The sequence below is a fragment of the Anomaloglossus baeobatrachus genome, chromosome 1, assembly GCF_048569485.1.
Source record: "Anomaloglossus baeobatrachus isolate aAnoBae1 chromosome 1, aAnoBae1.hap1, whole genome shotgun sequence".
Classification (NCBI taxonomy): domain Eukaryota; kingdom Metazoa; phylum Chordata; class Amphibia; order Anura; family Aromobatidae; genus Anomaloglossus; species Anomaloglossus baeobatrachus.
In genome coordinates, this window is record NC_134353.1 from 476,211,899 (window position 1) to 476,228,100 (window position 16,202).

At 49.9% G+C, this 16,202-nt stretch overlaps 1 protein-coding gene across 3 annotated transcripts in view; it reads right to left on the bottom strand.

Moving 5' to 3' along the window:
• Window positions 1-16,202, bottom strand: part of LOC142243177 (occludin-like) — a 163,782-nt gene that overhangs the window by 126,137 nt on the left and 21,443 nt on the right. Inside the window, exon 1 of one of the 3 annotated variants that reach the window (XM_075314826.1) lies at window positions 1,014-1,227. The exons of the other annotated variants lie outside the window; for them this stretch is intronic. The gene's annotated coding sequence lies outside the window, so the exon portion shown is untranslated. Of the gene's footprint in view, window positions 1-1,013; window positions 1,228-16,202 lie in introns of those variants that run through there. 3 annotated transcript variants of the gene reach the window in all.

The following is a 16,202-nucleotide window of genomic DNA, read 5'->3' on the forward strand; positions in this document are numbered from 1 at the left end:
GCATTAAAACGCTGCAGTTGAAAACACTGCGGAAACGCATGAAAAAACGCAATGTGCGCAGATAGCCTTAGGGTACGGTTTCACTTGCGCATAGCTTCCGATGCGAGAGCATCAGAAGCGATACGCTAGCAACCCTCTGCTGCAAGCGTCAGCTGAGGGTTATGAGACTGTGATCTGATCTTGCGATCGCATCACAGCTGCGGAGAAGAGGCAGGGAGCACTTTCTCCCCATCTCCTCCACTGCCTGTCTCGGCGTATATTGCACTGCACTCAGATGACATGCGAGTGCAGTGCGATGTTTCACATGCTCCCATAGACTTGTATGGGGGTGAGTGAGCTGAGAATTGCTGCCAAACGCTGCATGCTGCGATTCGTTCTGCTTGCTGATATGGCATGAGAAATCAATCGCAGATGGACACTGCCCCATAGTTTTGTACTAAAGTGAGAGCAATTTTATGTTTTATCGGATTGTACTTGTCTGTGCAAAACGCTAGTGGAACCGAGGCGTTGGGTGTAAACTAGTAATCAAATAGGGTTTATGCCATTGCATTGTATGTACTATAGTTATGGTTAACTGTACTTTAGGTTACACTTAAATCTCCCAACCTTATTTCTAACTAAAGCATATAGTTGCATTTTTGGCACAAGGCGCTTGCAATTATATTGTAATATATTATTTTTTTTTAACATCACTTCTCTAAAACAAGAACAAATGCAGCATAAGGTGGAGACGTCTCCAGTTATTAATGTGGTATAACCATGCTTGTACGGAAGCTGATGGATTCTGACAGTATGGGTTATGCCCTCTCGCATTGTTCTTTTATTAAAATACATACAAATACTTATATTGTACGTGGTCAAATATTCTATGGCTTTGAAGAATACAAGGTTTTCCTTTTCACTCTCCCTTCCCCCATCCACTAGTGTTCTTATTCATCAGACCGTGTATTCATTCCACATTTTAGTATCTGTCACTTTTCCTTACACTCCCTATGAGCTGCCTCTTTCCTTACCTGTTCCAATTTTCTGTACTGTCCAGTTCTTGTGGGCTTAATACATGTCTTCACGCTCTTCGTTCCCACACGTGTTCCGAAACGTCTCACACCGTATCTACGATTCCGTTTCGGATCTCAAGGTCTCTGGTTTCTGTAGGTTTTGTGTATCCCCTTGCTCACACTAGTTTGTCGTCTCCCTGAGTCCTGATAATGGCGTTGTAGGATTAATGATTAGAATCCAGCTCTGCCCACATCCACAGTGAAATCCTCCCCTCAGGGCTGGTCAGCACTTGGAAAACTTATCATACCCAGAGAACAAGTGCATAGGCAGGTCTGGCACTCAAATACCTTTAACCTGTTGTTTTCCTGCTGCAATACAGGCATTAGCATAGCTTAGAGGGGCAGCTGCCTTTTCTTACCCAACCAGCATATAAAAGTAAAACTATCAGGAGCTTATAGACATGGTACAAAGAAAATAATCTCAATTTATTCTAAAAACATGTACCTCCATTATTGCCACAAAATTATCCAGGGCTATATGGTGACTTTGGTGATATAGAAATGAATAGAGTTACTTTGCAATTTTGAGGGTATTTTAACCGCGACAGGTAGGCTGCATAAAATCCAAGTAGGTTGAACTTTTTGTAATTAGTTTGTCACAGTTGCATATATTTATTTCCATTTTTAGATTACAAATAGCAATGGAGGAGCGTGCTTGATAGTACTCGATAGAGCATTGGGGTGCTCAAGACGCTCGGTACTCGATCAAGTATCCGGGTAATCGGGCGTCATGCTTGAGTCCCCACCCCACATGTTTCTTGGCTGTTTTTCAGACACCAAACATGTGGCTATTGCCTTCAATCACTGTAATGCTGTAGCCATATATAAATAAGACCCAGGGACGCCATGCTCGGCTCACTGTACCTGGACATAATGTAGGGAGAGTTTCTACTGTAGAAAGGACAGTGTGTTATAGCATGACAGTACCTGCTAGTGCAACATTAAACCAATAGTCCTTTTGAAGACTAATTTAAATACATTCAATTCTCTAATACCGCTCCTAGATGTAATTAGTGTAAGTTTATGTGCAAGAGTAGGAATACAGCATTACAGGCATTTAGGCAGGGTTCATTACATTACACTCTTTGGTGCTGCCATGTACAACCAACTGTCCTTTTCAGAGTTAATTTAACTACATTATATTCTTTAATAATACTGCTCTGAGTCCGCAATTAATGTAGTGTTAGGTGCTAGAGTATGGATATTATATTACAAGTATTTAGGCAGGGTTAATTGCATTCCAGTCCTTGGTGCTGCCACATACAGCCAACAGTGATTTTAAGAGCTAATTTAAATACATTCTATTTGCTAGTAATACTGCTCTTAGCTGCATATGTGACGCCCTGGGCAAGCCAGGGGTCACAGGTCACAACATCACATGCATCCCCACATTCCCTGCAGGAACACCAAGGCTAACCTAAAATCCTTGTTGCCTTCCTCCAGGGGCTGATGTCCACACCAGGGGGTGGGCCAGGCGGTTGGCTCCGCCCACCGAGGAGTTCACAGCCCTGGAGGCGGGAGAACCAGGAAGATGAGTTTAGGAGGAGGAAGTAGAAGGAGGTGAAGTGGACAGTTAGAGTGACAGAAAAGTGACAGTAGTAAAGCCTGAAGTTGGTCCGGGTGTGTGCCCCGGACTGAGACAGCAAGGTCAGCAGACGGCGGTGATAGTCTGCAGGGGGACTGTTTGGAGGTTGCTGGAAGGACCGCGGACGGGTGGTGACCCGGCGGTACTGGAGCAGTATACGAAGAATAGTCAGCACCAGGGCAGGGGCCTTTCGGATCCCGGCAAGGCTAGGAGTCGCCATAATTTGCCAAATCCGTCAGTGAAGGGGACCTCTGTCTCCTAACAACCAAGTCCCGATTGAAGGCAACAGTCCAACCGTGAAGGGGAGACACCGCCACCGCCAAGGCACAAGTTTCCCAGGGCCAGCGCCTGCGGGCAAAGTAGGGCTCCTTCGGCCCAGATTGAAGCCGAGGAGTGGATAACCGGTGGGGACCCATCGCTACCAAGAGACTTTACATAGGTGCAGGGAAGAGACCGTCACCGCTAACTGCAGGGAACCGCAGCACCGTAACCGTCCGAGGGACCCGTCCAACCAGCCGTTTGTTTACCGAGAACTGTGTCGTGTTTACTGGCTGAGTGAGTACCTCCGTGCCGTGCGGCACAGCGCTGCCCCTGCGCCCCTGCACCTCCACAGGCCCCATACCCGCCTGTCCACCATACCAACCCCATCACTGGGCCCCGGGAGCACCAAGTCCCCTACCCACGGAGGGGCAAATCAACAACTGGCTGCTCTGTACCATCACTCCCGGGCTCCCCAAACAGAGCAGCGGTGGTGTCCACTCAATCACCACAGCCGTGGGTGGCGTCACGGACAATAAACTATCCCAAAACCCAATCCCCTTTCACTCACGGGCGAGGAGCGCCGCTCGAGTCCCAGTCCCCGGGATCCGGCCCATCGCTCGAGCCACCGAGCAGCGGCAGGCCGCAGCAGCCGCAGCGGCAGCCGGACCCGAGCAGTGGGAGAGCGCGGCATCCCCTCCTCCACTCGTGTCACATACATAATTTAAAATGCACAAGCGTGCGGTAAGGTGATGGATGCAGAGGCCGTGGGCCAGGGAAAACTGGGCCTGCTGCGGGATCACACCAAACACATGCACCTTCTAGACCTAGCTTCCTGTCCAACTTTGCACCACTGTTGAAGTCATAATAGTGTAGGGGGTGGGCAGACCCCTTACAAAGGAGCCCGGAATGTTGTTGCTGTTTAATAAAAATGTTTTTATTATTGTTATATTGTTTTAGTGGGATCCCCTAGTGGCCGGGTGGGACGGCTGTCACCACAGTGGAGAGGAGGAGCCGGCAGCAGAAAGGGGAGGGAGGAGAAGTGTTGTTGAGGAAAGTGTGAGATTGGAAGGCAGTTGGTTGTGGGACAGGAGAGAAGAAGCAGAGCAGGGGCAGAGTGTGGGAGCTGGATAAAGGAGAAGCCGGAGAGTAAAGGAGCAGGCAGAATCTCAAGAGCGAAGCAGACCGGTGTGGGTCCGGTTTGTGGGTAGCCATAGTGGGAGCCGGGTGAAGCAGAGTAGCCGGGCACATCCCCACTGGAGAAGATGCCAAGGGCAGGTTTCCCCCAGCTAAAGCAGTGTACAGCCATCTATATCTGCATATCTGCCGGTTGTGTGAAGAAGCGGTGAACAATAAAAAATGCTTGCTGATTTCACTGAAACACGTCTGAAGAGTGTTTGTCCATCGGACGACCGTTGCACCACCACACTCTGCCCCACCATGACATCTCCTGTCCCCGAAGTGACGGCGGTGCCAGGGGTAAGCCTGATAGCAAGGGCCACGACTACAAGCCCTGAGGCACCCCTGGCACCCCGTTACATGTGGCGTAGTCGGCAGGATGCGAATTACATGCAAGGGGTCCCGACCCAAGAAGACGGAGACCAACTGGTGCTTAGGGCACAGGATCCGGATTATTGGAGAAGATTCCCGATCCCATGGTGGGAAGAAGAAGCAGTGCCTGCAGCGTTGGACCGGGCACAAGATGGCGGCAAGATGGCCGTCGCCTTCAAGGACGCAGAAAGCGCGCGAAACGTTGGCGCCAAAAGAAGAGCCTGGGGCTGGCCGGTGCCGAAAAAGAAGTTCGGAGTACTCCGCCCAAAGAGGGGAGGTGCCGGTCCCAGGGCACGCATGAAGATATGTGAAGTGGGCGGTGTTCCAGAGAAAAAGAAGAACCGCCGCGGAGGGGTCGATCTGATGTGTGAGACTGGGGGTGGAGTATACCCAAGAGCGGGAAAAATAGGCCCGCCTCCACTTCCTCCAGCATCTCCACTGACTCCGCCGCCATTATCAGAGTTGCCGACTGCTAACGAGATGGAGACCTCCAGACAGCAGCAAGATGTGGTGGCCGCGCTGGCAGCCACTAACCTGGGCCGAGGACGTCCTAAGCAGACTGCGGCTGCAGCTGCGGACGCACTTCCTATCAACATACCGGCTGTACCAGGAGGACAAGAGCGCCCGACCAAAGTGACCTGGGTTACAACGTGGGACGCTGTGACCGGAGAGACCACGACTGAGGTCCGGGCGACGTACACCGCTCAGCTGCCGTCGGGGAATCGGCCCCTGGGAATCCCATACCCATACACAGACCTGGAGACACCCCCGCCAATCGCGGTGGGACCGTCGACACCTGTTCCAGTTCAAGCTCCGGAAGATCCACACGCCCGGAAGCTGGAAAGGGACAACTGGGGTTTCTTTTGGGACCCAATACAGCCATCACCCCTACCTCAACGGAAGTCCCCGTCCCCAGAACCGGACCCGGTACAGGAGCGACTGCTTGCCGAGACCGTGGCCCGGGAAATGATGGCTGGTTCCCGGAGTGAGGAGTTCGAGCAGCAGTGCACCACAGGAATTGTGGTGAAGTTTAATCAGAAGGAGGGTTACGGCTTCATCAAGGACGAAGAGACCGGCGATGACTATTTTTATAACAGAGTGCACCTGGACGTTGAAGGCCTACCCCAGCGCCTGCACACGTTATATCCGGGGGAGAAGGGGAGAAGATCCGGTTTATGCGAGAGGTGGGATGCCGAGGCCTCTTCGCAGTCGGCGTAACCCGGATGCCTACCCCACAAGAGGCTGCTCAATGGCAGCAAGAGCTGGAGTGGGAGGAATGCCAGTACCGGCGGCGGTCGCAGCCAAGACCGGTGCTGGCTGAACTCTCCTACCCGTTGGGTTGGTGGGAGGAGACACAGGTGGCACCCATCGCTTCATTCCAGAGGCACGTGTCAAATTGGTTTAGATACATCGACGATGTTCTATTTCTCTGGACAGGTGACCGTGCGTCTTGTGAAGATTTTATTGCCCAGCTGAATGAGAATCCGTGGCACATCCGACTTTCTTCAAGTATATCAACAACAATGGTGGAATTCCTCGACTTGAGGGTCATGTTGGAGAATAACCACATTACAACATCCCTGTTCCGGAAACAGACGGCTACCAACAGTGTGTTACATTATTCCTCTTTTCATCCGAGACATGTGTGAGACGGGATACCTAAGGGTCAGTTTTTGCGAGTACGCCGCAATTGTACTGATGTCACCACCTTCAGGAATGAGGCACAAGACTTGACCACGCGATTTATCAAGAGAGGATACCCACGTAAGGTTGTTTCCAAAGCCTTCCAACACTCAGCCAACATCCCACGGTCCGACACGTTTCGGGGCAGACTAAGAACTGAGATGGGTACTATAAACCTGGTGACCACATATAACAACCATTGGGATAAGGTACGACAGGTCCTTACAAAAAATTGGAATATCCTCCTCAGTGAGCCCAGGTTGATTCCATTCATTAGCGCCCATCCCAAATTGACCGCAAAACGTGCGATGAATTTGAAGGATATGCTTTCTTCTAGTCACTTTAAGAGACCCACTATTCCTTTGGGTCGGGGACACAAACTTGTTGGGTCTTTCCTGTGTGGGGACTGTACCATTTGCCCTTTTCTTGTTGCTGACAGTTGTGTTCGCATTGGTGTTTTTCCAGGAACCATTACTACCAAATTTTATTCAAATTGTCGAAGTAAGAACGTTGTGTATCTCCTGATTTGCGAGTGTCCAAAACTTTATGTCGGACAGACCACACAGGAGCTCCGCCGTAGGATCCAGCACCATTTCTCTGACATCGGTCGAGCACAAAAAGACCAAGCTCAAGGTAAGCCCATTTCTTCTGTGGCTAAACACTTTCTTGACTCACATGATTGCTCGTTTCGGAAGGTCCGGATCCTGGTATTGGAACATGTTCAAATGAACATCAGGGGGGGCAAGGTTTCTGACGAACTATTGAGAAGGGAGATGGATATACCAACTTCAGAGTCTCTCCCCCCAGGGATTGAACGAGGAACTTTTGTTCACCGGCTTCTATAAGAAGTAAATGCTTGGTCTGTACCAATCATATGGGATATTCCCAGCTGTATGTGGCATCCCATTCACTTGGGGATTTGTGAGAGCTTCATTTACACCAGCATTTTTGGTGGGTCCGGCCTCTCTCTCTTTCCTCCCTCCCTTCCCCCTTCCCCTTCCCCTTTTCCCCTTCCCCTCCCCCTTTCCCTTTCCCCCCCTTCCCCCCCCCCCTTCCCCTTTCCACCTCCCTATTCTTTGGTGTGGATATAATCTTGATTATGTATTTACCTTTTTAACATTCCAGGGTTCTGACCATGTGGGCTTGGCTCCGTTTGCCCTGATTAGGGTCTGTTGACTGCAATTCGAGAAGAACTTATGTATACACAAATAATTATTTTTGGACGTCTGATATCCAATGACGTGCAGACTGGAGTCCGTCCTTCTGGGCTTCTCCTTCCTCCTTGGTCCTTGGAGCTGTTGGATTACCCGAACTGTGATCTGAAGCGGTCTTTTGTCTACCCTTTGGTGATGAATATATTCAAGTTGCTGACCACTTCTGTGAAGACCCGCCTGAATGGGACTCTGCCACTTATTAAATTTGGACATTATTTCTATCTGGCAATCTTCTTTTGACACATCTATACTATGTGAACATGTTACATCTGTATGGGTGACCAGAATACACCCTTTTGCCTGTTCAGTTTGGTCTCATGACCTGCTTATATACCGAGGCGGTTTTGGGTATAGCCCCCTTATAGGTTAACAACCCTCTAGTGGGGCCTTCTGTATCAACAATTTGGTTTTCTTGGTTCTCTTATGGTCCTTCACATGCATATTACCTATTTCATGCACTCAGACTATGTGCTTGTGTTATCTAAACACATAGGTCTATTTTGATGCTAATTTGGGATGGGGGTTCGTGTATCTGTACTGTTTCCTGGTATGTCCTCTGAACAAAGACTTTTTTCTGTGACAAACTCATACAACGGCTGTGTGGTTTTCCTGTAGGCCCGTATTTTGGGCAATAGAGTCCTCTATGTTAGGGGTGCTTCACACACAGCGAGCTCGCTGCCGAGATCGCTGCTGAGTCACGCTTTTTGTGACGCAGCAGTGACCTCATTAGCGATCTCGCTGTGTGTGACACTGAGCAGCGATCTGGCCCCTGCTGCGAGATCGCTGCTCGTTACACACAGCCCTGGTTCGTTTTCTTCAAAGCCGCTCTCCTGCTGTGACACACAGATCGCTGTGTGTGACAGCAAGAGAGCGACAAATGAAGCGAGCAGGGAGCAGGAGCCGGCATCTGACAGCTGAGGTAAGCTGTATCCAAGATAAACATCGGGTAACCAAGGTGGTTACCCGATATTTACCTTAGTTACCAGCAGCTCTCACGCTGCCTGTGCTGCCGGCTCCGGCTCTCTGCACATGTAGCTGCTGTACACATCGGGTTAATTAACCCGATGTGTACAGCAGCTAGGAGAGCAAGGAGCCAGCGCTCAGTGTGCGCGGCTCCCTGCTCTCTGCACATGTAGCTGCATTACACATCGGGTTAATTAACCCGATGTGTACTGTAGCTAGGAGAGCAAGGAGCCAGCGCTTAGTGTGCGCGGCTCCCTGCTCCCTGCTCACACTGGTAACTAATGTAAACATCGGGTAACCAAACCCGATGTTTACCTTAGTTACCAGTCTCCGCAGCTTCCAGACGGCGGCTCCGTGCAAGCGCAACGTCGCTTGCACGTCGCTGCTGGCTGGGGGCTGGTCACTGGTCGCTGGTGAGATCTGCCTGTTTGACAGCTCACCAGCGACCATGTAGCGATGCAGCAGCAATCCTGACCAGGTCAGATCGCTGGTCGGATCACTGCTGCATCGCTAAGTGTGAAGGTACCCTTAGTATGTACTAACACAGCGCATGCGCATTAAGTGGTGAGATTAATATCTTTCGGGTGCAGTATCCATATTCAATCTGTATCGGATGTATGCGTGTGGTTCTGTGCGCACAGATTGTGAATGCTTGAGTTCTTGTTATGTAGTTATATTGGCCTTAATGGGCTGTGTTGCCCATTGAGATCATTTCTTTATTTTCAAATGGGACATTGCTGATATCTCGGCGCATGCGTGATGAGAAGCACTGTCTATGGCATGGTGTCATGCGGACAAGTTTACGTGATGCAGGCCATAGGTGTTTGTGCGTGACATATCAGCATTGTGTGAGTACAACACAGGTACCTACGTGATTGATTGACACTCAATGTCCATCTAATGGTAACTTGAGTTTTTCCCCTGTGCTGTCAGGTTTTTTCATCTCTGTACTTGAAATGTCCCTTCGGGGATCTCTTACGGATACTGCGCATGCGCAGACTTATGTGGATTTCCTTATAAACAAAGTGATTTGCGTTATCCATCTAGCGCACGCGTACCATCTGTTTCGCATGCATAAGATATAATACATATGTCTTCTGTATGCGTATTTCACTATGTTATGGGATTGTTAATTGTGCTTGTGGCGCTGATATTACTGCGCATGCGTTTGGGCTGTGACGTTTGCCTGCAAAATAAAGGGGACCACATGATTTGATCACATGACTCACAATGGCGGCGCCCACCGGCGTCTTCAGGTTGCATAGCGACCTCTCCCTCCTCCTCCATGCCCATGCTGGTAAGCAATTTTCTCTGATTATAATGGCTATTTAAGACATACCTACCATAGTGTGCCTCACTTTCCCCTGAGGAAGCTACAACTCCTTGTAGCGATACGCGTGGGGTCTCCACCCCACCCTTCTCATGTTATTTGCTTTGCCATTTACCCCGTGCAGGACCCCTTGGGTATGTGATTTGCCTTATACTTGTTCCAGACATTTTTTTTCTAGGGCAGGTCATTTTCATGCGGCTCTGAGGTATTTGTATGCGGCAATTGTTTTTTGTTTGCTGGTGTCTCATTTAGCATGCTATGCTTACTGCCTGTTATTGATTGAACAAGGTTTTTGGCTATCACACTTGCTCTGATTTATCATGTGGGGTTTTTCTTTGGCTTGCTGAGAGGGTGGGGTGCATTTTGGTTGCATATACCATTGGCACCAAATGTATGTACAAGCTTTTTGCTTTTTAATTGTTTTTAATGTACATCTGTGTGTTTGTATGTCTTTTTTGATATAATAAAATGATATTACATGGTCATTTCTGGTGATCCCACTTTTTGCACATTTTCTTTTTCTCTTGTGTACTTTAATTGTTTGCCTAGAATGTGCTAGTGGTTGTGATCCCATCTTTATATATTTTTCTATGATCTTTGGTGCCCTCCCGCTTGTCTTGTTCATTACAACTCTCCTACCCGAGACGCACCTTAGCCGTAACTCCTGAAGTGATGCCCGGACCGACCGCTGACCCGGAGAAGGGAACCCCGGCGGTGCTGGCTATTAGCCAAAACATAACCACACATCCGGTAATTGTCATGGACCTACCTCAGCCGCCTCGTGCAGCGACCCCGTCACCCCCATCGGGGGTTGAGGAGACCAAGGCACAGGAGCCCACCGTCGGTTATGAGCCTTTCCAGAGATTGCGCCGGCTGCCCGGGCAGTCTTTGTCGGACTATGTGAGGGCTCAACGAGCTGAATGGAAATGGGTTTTACACCCGGAGTGAAGTGTCCTGATCGGCTTGTTTGAAGACCGGCGTTGTTTTGAACCGACAGAAGTTTTACTGTTAATCACCGTTCAAGTTGTTAAGCCCGGAGAGAGCCTGCTGCTGGACTGAGCCAGGGGCTCCCTCCGCGTCATTGGAGAAGATGTTACCGCTGTGTGTTCCTGCCATCTAAACGTCTAAGACCGGGAGTGCTGCAAAAGCCTCTGGGCAGAAGCTCCACTAAGACCGGGAGTGCCTGCCGACGGCCTCCGGGCACGACTAAGACCGGGAGCTTCCAGGAGGAACTCCGGGCGCTGGACTGGTGTACCCCCGTCGGGTGTCCTAGGGTACGCATGGTTGTCGTTTTACTAAAATGACTTTGGTTAGTTTTTAAATGTGTTTTAGGGTTGTGCCTTGCCGGGAGGCTCAGGCTTTAAGAGGGGAGGTATGTAGGGGGTGGGCAGACCCCTTACAAAGGAGCCCGGAATGTTGTTGCTGTTTAATAAAAATGTTTTTATTATTGTTATATTGTTTTAGTGGGATCCCCTAGTGGCCGGGTGGGACGGCTGTCACCACAGTGGAGAGGAGGAGCCGGCAGCAGAAAGGGGAGGGAGGAGAAGTGTTGTTGAGGAAAGTGTGAGATTGGAAGGCAGTTGGTTGTGGGACAGGAGAGAAGAAGCATAGCAGGGGCAGAGTGTGGGAGCTGGATAAAGGAGAAGCCGGAGAGTAAAGGAGCAGGCAGAATCTCAAGAGCGAAGCAGACCGGTGTGGGTCCGGTTTGTGGGTAGCCATAGTGGGAGCCGGGTGAAGCAGAGTAGCCGGGCACATCCCCACTGGAGAAGACGCCAAGGGCAGGTTTCCCCCAGCTAAAGCAGTGTACAGCCATCTATATCTGCATATCTGCCGGTTGTGTGAAGAAGCGGTGAACAATAAAAAATGCTTGCTGATTTCACTGAAACACGTCTGAAGAGTGTTTGTCTGTCGGACGACCGTTGCACCACCACACTCTGCCCCACCATGACATCTCCTGTCCCCGAAGTGACGGCGGAGCCAGGGGTAAGCCTGATAGCAAGGGCCACGACTACAAGCCCTGAGGCACCCCTGGCACCCCGTTACAATAGTGCGAGCGGGTTGTGGTTTGGATGCCAGATAATGCTTCCAGTCTGCTTCCCAGCACTACCCTGTCTTCCACACGGTACAGTCTTACTAGCTAAGGGTCTGGACCACATAATCCTCACCCTGATCCTCCTTCTTCCCAGCATGGTGAGTTCCATGAGAAAAGAACCCCACACTTGGACACTCCAAGGAGCTCTTTACCATTCCATTTATGGCTTCTTCTGGCCTCTCACCGTGTACATTTCAAGAGGGACATGTGGAGATCATGTGCGGTGATGCCCAAATATTTGAGCATTTATGGTCAGAAGAAGCCGATAGTGGGGTATGACAATTACTGTCTCAAGAGGTGGATGATGATGGACACAGTTGCCAACAAATCATGTTAAGTCAACTAGTCAGGAGGAGGACCAGAGTGCGGAAGTGGAAGACAGGGTGGTGAATGATGAAGTCACTGACCCAAACTGGCAAGGTGGCATACAGAGAGAGCACAGCAGCATGGAGGGGGAGGGGTCTGTAGCACTGCAAGAGGCAGTAGGAAACAGTTATGTGGCCAGAGGGAGAAGGCGGGCAACTATTCCCCAGAGAACCCACATGCAGCCAGATCCCAGGCCAAGGGTTAGGTGGTCCCCAGTCTAGCACTTTTTACAGAGAGTGCAGAAGACAAGAAAATTGTGATTTGCTACCTGTGCCATACCAAGTACAACAGGGGCCAGATAACTATCATTCTTACCACCACCAGCATGCTCAGGCAAATGTCACTCAAGCACGCGACTAGGTGGGTCAAATGCCTTAGTCCACAATTAGTGTCTGCAAGTGACACCACTGCCTCTTCTGTTACAGTGCCTACAAGTAGTATTCAACCCCCTGCAGATTTAGCAGGTTTGATAAGATGCAAATAAGTTAGAGCCTGCAAACTTCAAACAAGAGCAGGATTTATTAACAGATGCATAAATCTTACAAACCAACAAGTTATGTTGCTCAGTTAAATTTTAATAAATTTTCAACATAAAAGTGTGGGTCAATTATTATTCAACCCCTAGGTTTAATATTTTGTGGAATAACCCTTGTTTGCAATAACAGCTAATAATCGTCTTTTATAAGACCTGATCAGGCCGGCACAGGTCTCTGGAGTTATCTTGGCCCACTCCTCCATGCAGATCTTCTCCAAGTTATCTAGGTTCTTTGGGTGTCTCATGTGGACTTTAATCTTGAGCTCCTTCCACAAGTTTTCAATTGGGTTAAGGTCAGGAGACTGACTAGGCCACTGCAACACCTTGATTTTTTCCCTCTTGAACCAGGCCTTGGTTTTCTTAGCTGTGTGCTTTGGGTCATTGTCTTGTTGGAAGATGAAATGACGACCCATCTTAAGATCCTTGATGGAGGAGCGGAGGTTCTTGGCCAAAATCTTCAGGTAGGCCGTGCTATCCATCTTCCCATGGATGCGGACCAGATGGCCAGGCCCCTTGGCTGAGAAACAGCCCCACAGCATGATGCTGCTACCACCATGCTTGACTGTAGGGATGGTATTCTTGGGGTCGTATGCAGTGCCATCCAGTCTCCAAACGTCACGTGTGTGGTTGGCACCAAAGATCTCGATCTTGGTCTCATCAGACCAGAGAACCTTGAACCAGTCTGTCTCAGAGTCCTACAAGTGATCATGAGCAAACTGTAGACGAGCCTTGACATGATGCTTTGAAAGTAAAGGTACCTTACGGGCTCGTCTGGAACGGAGACCATTGCGGTGGCGTACGTTACTTATGGTATTGACTGAAACCAATGTCCCCACTGCCATGAGATCTTCCTGGAGCTCCTTCCTTGTTGTCCTTGGGTTAGCCTTGACTCTTCGGACAAGCCTGGCCTCGGCACGGGAGGAAACTTTCAAAGGCTGTCCAGGCCGTGGAAGGCTAACAGTAGTTCCATAAACCTTCCACTTCCGGATGATGCTCCCAACAGTGGAGACAGGTAGGCCCAACTCCTTGGAAAGGGTTTTGTACCCCTTGCCAGCCTTGTGACCCTCCACGATCTTGTCTTTGATGGCCTTGGAATGCTCCTTTGTCTTTCCCATGTTGACCATGTATGAGTGCTGTTCACAAGTTTGGGGAGGGTCTTAATTAGTCAGAAAAGGCTGGAAAAAGAGATAATTAATCCAAACATGTGAAGCTCATTGTTCTTTGTGCCTGAAATACTTCTTAATACTTTAGGGGAACCAAACAGAATTCTGGTGGTTTGAGGGGTTGAATAATAAATGACCCTCTGAATAAACTTTTCTCAATTTAAAAAAAAAAAATAAAAAAGAAATAACATTCTTTTTTGCTGCAGTGCATTTCACACTTCCAGGCTGATCTACAGTCCAAATGTCACAATGCCAAGTTAATTCCGAATGTGTAAACCTGCTAAATCTGCAGGGGGTTGAATACTACTTGTAGGCACTGTACATGCTGGGCAATCCCCTGTCCAGGATGCAGGAACGGATGCTTCCTGCCCTGCACCTGCTGTTGCATATTTGCAACCACCATCAGCAACTACGTCCACTTTCTTGTCCCAGTGCAGCACTCAGCTATCTCTACCCAAGGCCTTGGAACGCAAGCAGAATTACCCAGGTGCCCACCCACAGGTCAAAACACTAAATGGCCACATGTCCAGACTGCTTGCTCTGGAAATGTTGCTGTTTAGGTTTGTGGACACTGAGGCTTTCCACAACCTGATGGTGACAGCTGTCCTGTGGTACTCGGTCCCCAGCCGCCACTTTTTCTCCCAGTGTGCCTTACCTAAGCACATGTCCCATAACATCACCCTGACCAACATAGTTACTGGTAAGGTCCACGTAACCACTGACACGTGGACAAGTGCTTGTTGCCAGGGACACTAGATTTCCCTGATGGCACACTGGGTGAACCTTGTGGAGGCGGGAACTAAGTCAGACCCTGAGACAGCAAATGTGCTATGGAATCCTAGAATTGTGGGCCCTAATTCCATTAGGGTTTCCCCCACCTCCTACACCAGTTCCCGTATCCCCTCCTCCTCCTTATCCTCCATCTCTGAATTGTCGTCACTATCAGTTGCAAGCTGGAAGCTCTGCAGCACTGCCTTGGTGAATCGGCAACTGGCTCTGCTGAAACTGATATCTTTAGGTGACAAACATCACACCACTGCAGAGTTGTTGAAAGGTCTAACCAGACAGATCTGTGGCTCTCTCCGCTAAACCTCTAATGAGACATGATCGTGTGGGGTAATAACCTGCTGGCAGCTTTTAAGCTTTGCATGCTGCCACACGTACCATGCCTTGCCCACATGCTCAACTTAGTGGATCAGCGCTTTCTGAAAACCTACAATTTCCCTGAGCTGCCAGCTCACTGACTGATTTGTGACCTGTCCATACACAGGAACTCAACATTACATATGTTGGCAAGGCTTTGTGAGCAGCAGAGGGAGTAGTTGAATGCTAGCTACAGGCCCGGACTGACCATAGGGCAATTCTGGCAAATGCCAGATGGGCCGGTCCCTGTAGTGGGCCGTTGCCTGTAGTGGGCCGCTGTATCTGCAGTCACCGCCGCGCTCCTCAGCAGTGTGTGCATGCTGGGCACACCAGCTGCAGCAGAACCAGGAGGCAGCGTTCTGCGCTGTGCTGGCCCTGCTGTGTGATAGTGTGCCCGGCATGCACACACTGCTGAGGAGCGCGGCGGCGCCGATGCCGGTGACCGCAGCTTCCTCCTTAATATTCAAATGTATTTGCGTCTTTCAGACGTAAATACATTTCAACAGTGCTCCGGGACTGGGCCCCGCCCCCGACGTGCAGCAACGTGATGAGATCAGCACCTTGCTGACATCATCACAGTGCTGCGGGCGCCACACAGGATACTTCAGGCAGCGATAAGCGCTCCATGGAGGAGCCGAAGAGACAGGTTTAATTAATGGGGATGAGTGGGGAGGGGCTGAGGACACATAATGGGGAACATTTGTGAAGGAACACAGCTTTGTGACAGGCAGGGGTGCTTACTGTATTCCGAGGGAGGGGGGAAGCAGGAGTGTGTAGTGATGGGGTAGTGTAATCTGTGTGTCAAGGGGGTGATGGGGGGTGCATTGTATTATGTCTGGGGAGGGGGTAATGGAGGGTGCATTGTATGGTGTGTGGGGGAGTGGAAATGGGGTGCATTGTATTGTGTGTGTGTGTGTGTGTGGGTAATGGGGGTGGATTGTATTTGTGTGTTTGTGTAGGGTGTGATGGGGGGTGCATTATATTGTGTGCATGTGTGTGTGTGTGGGGGGGGAGGGGTAATGGAGGGTGCATTGTATTGTGTGTTTGTGGGGGGAGTAATAATAGAGGGTGCATTGTATTGTTTGTGTGTGGGGGGAGGGGTAATGGAGGGTGCATTCTATTGTGTGTGTGTGTGGAGGGGTAATGGGGGTGCATTGTATAGTGTGTGTGTGTGGGGAGGGGTAATGGAGGGTGCATTCTATTGTGTGTGTTTGTAGGGGTAATGGGGGTGCATTGTTTTGTGTGTGGGGAGCAGGGGTAATGG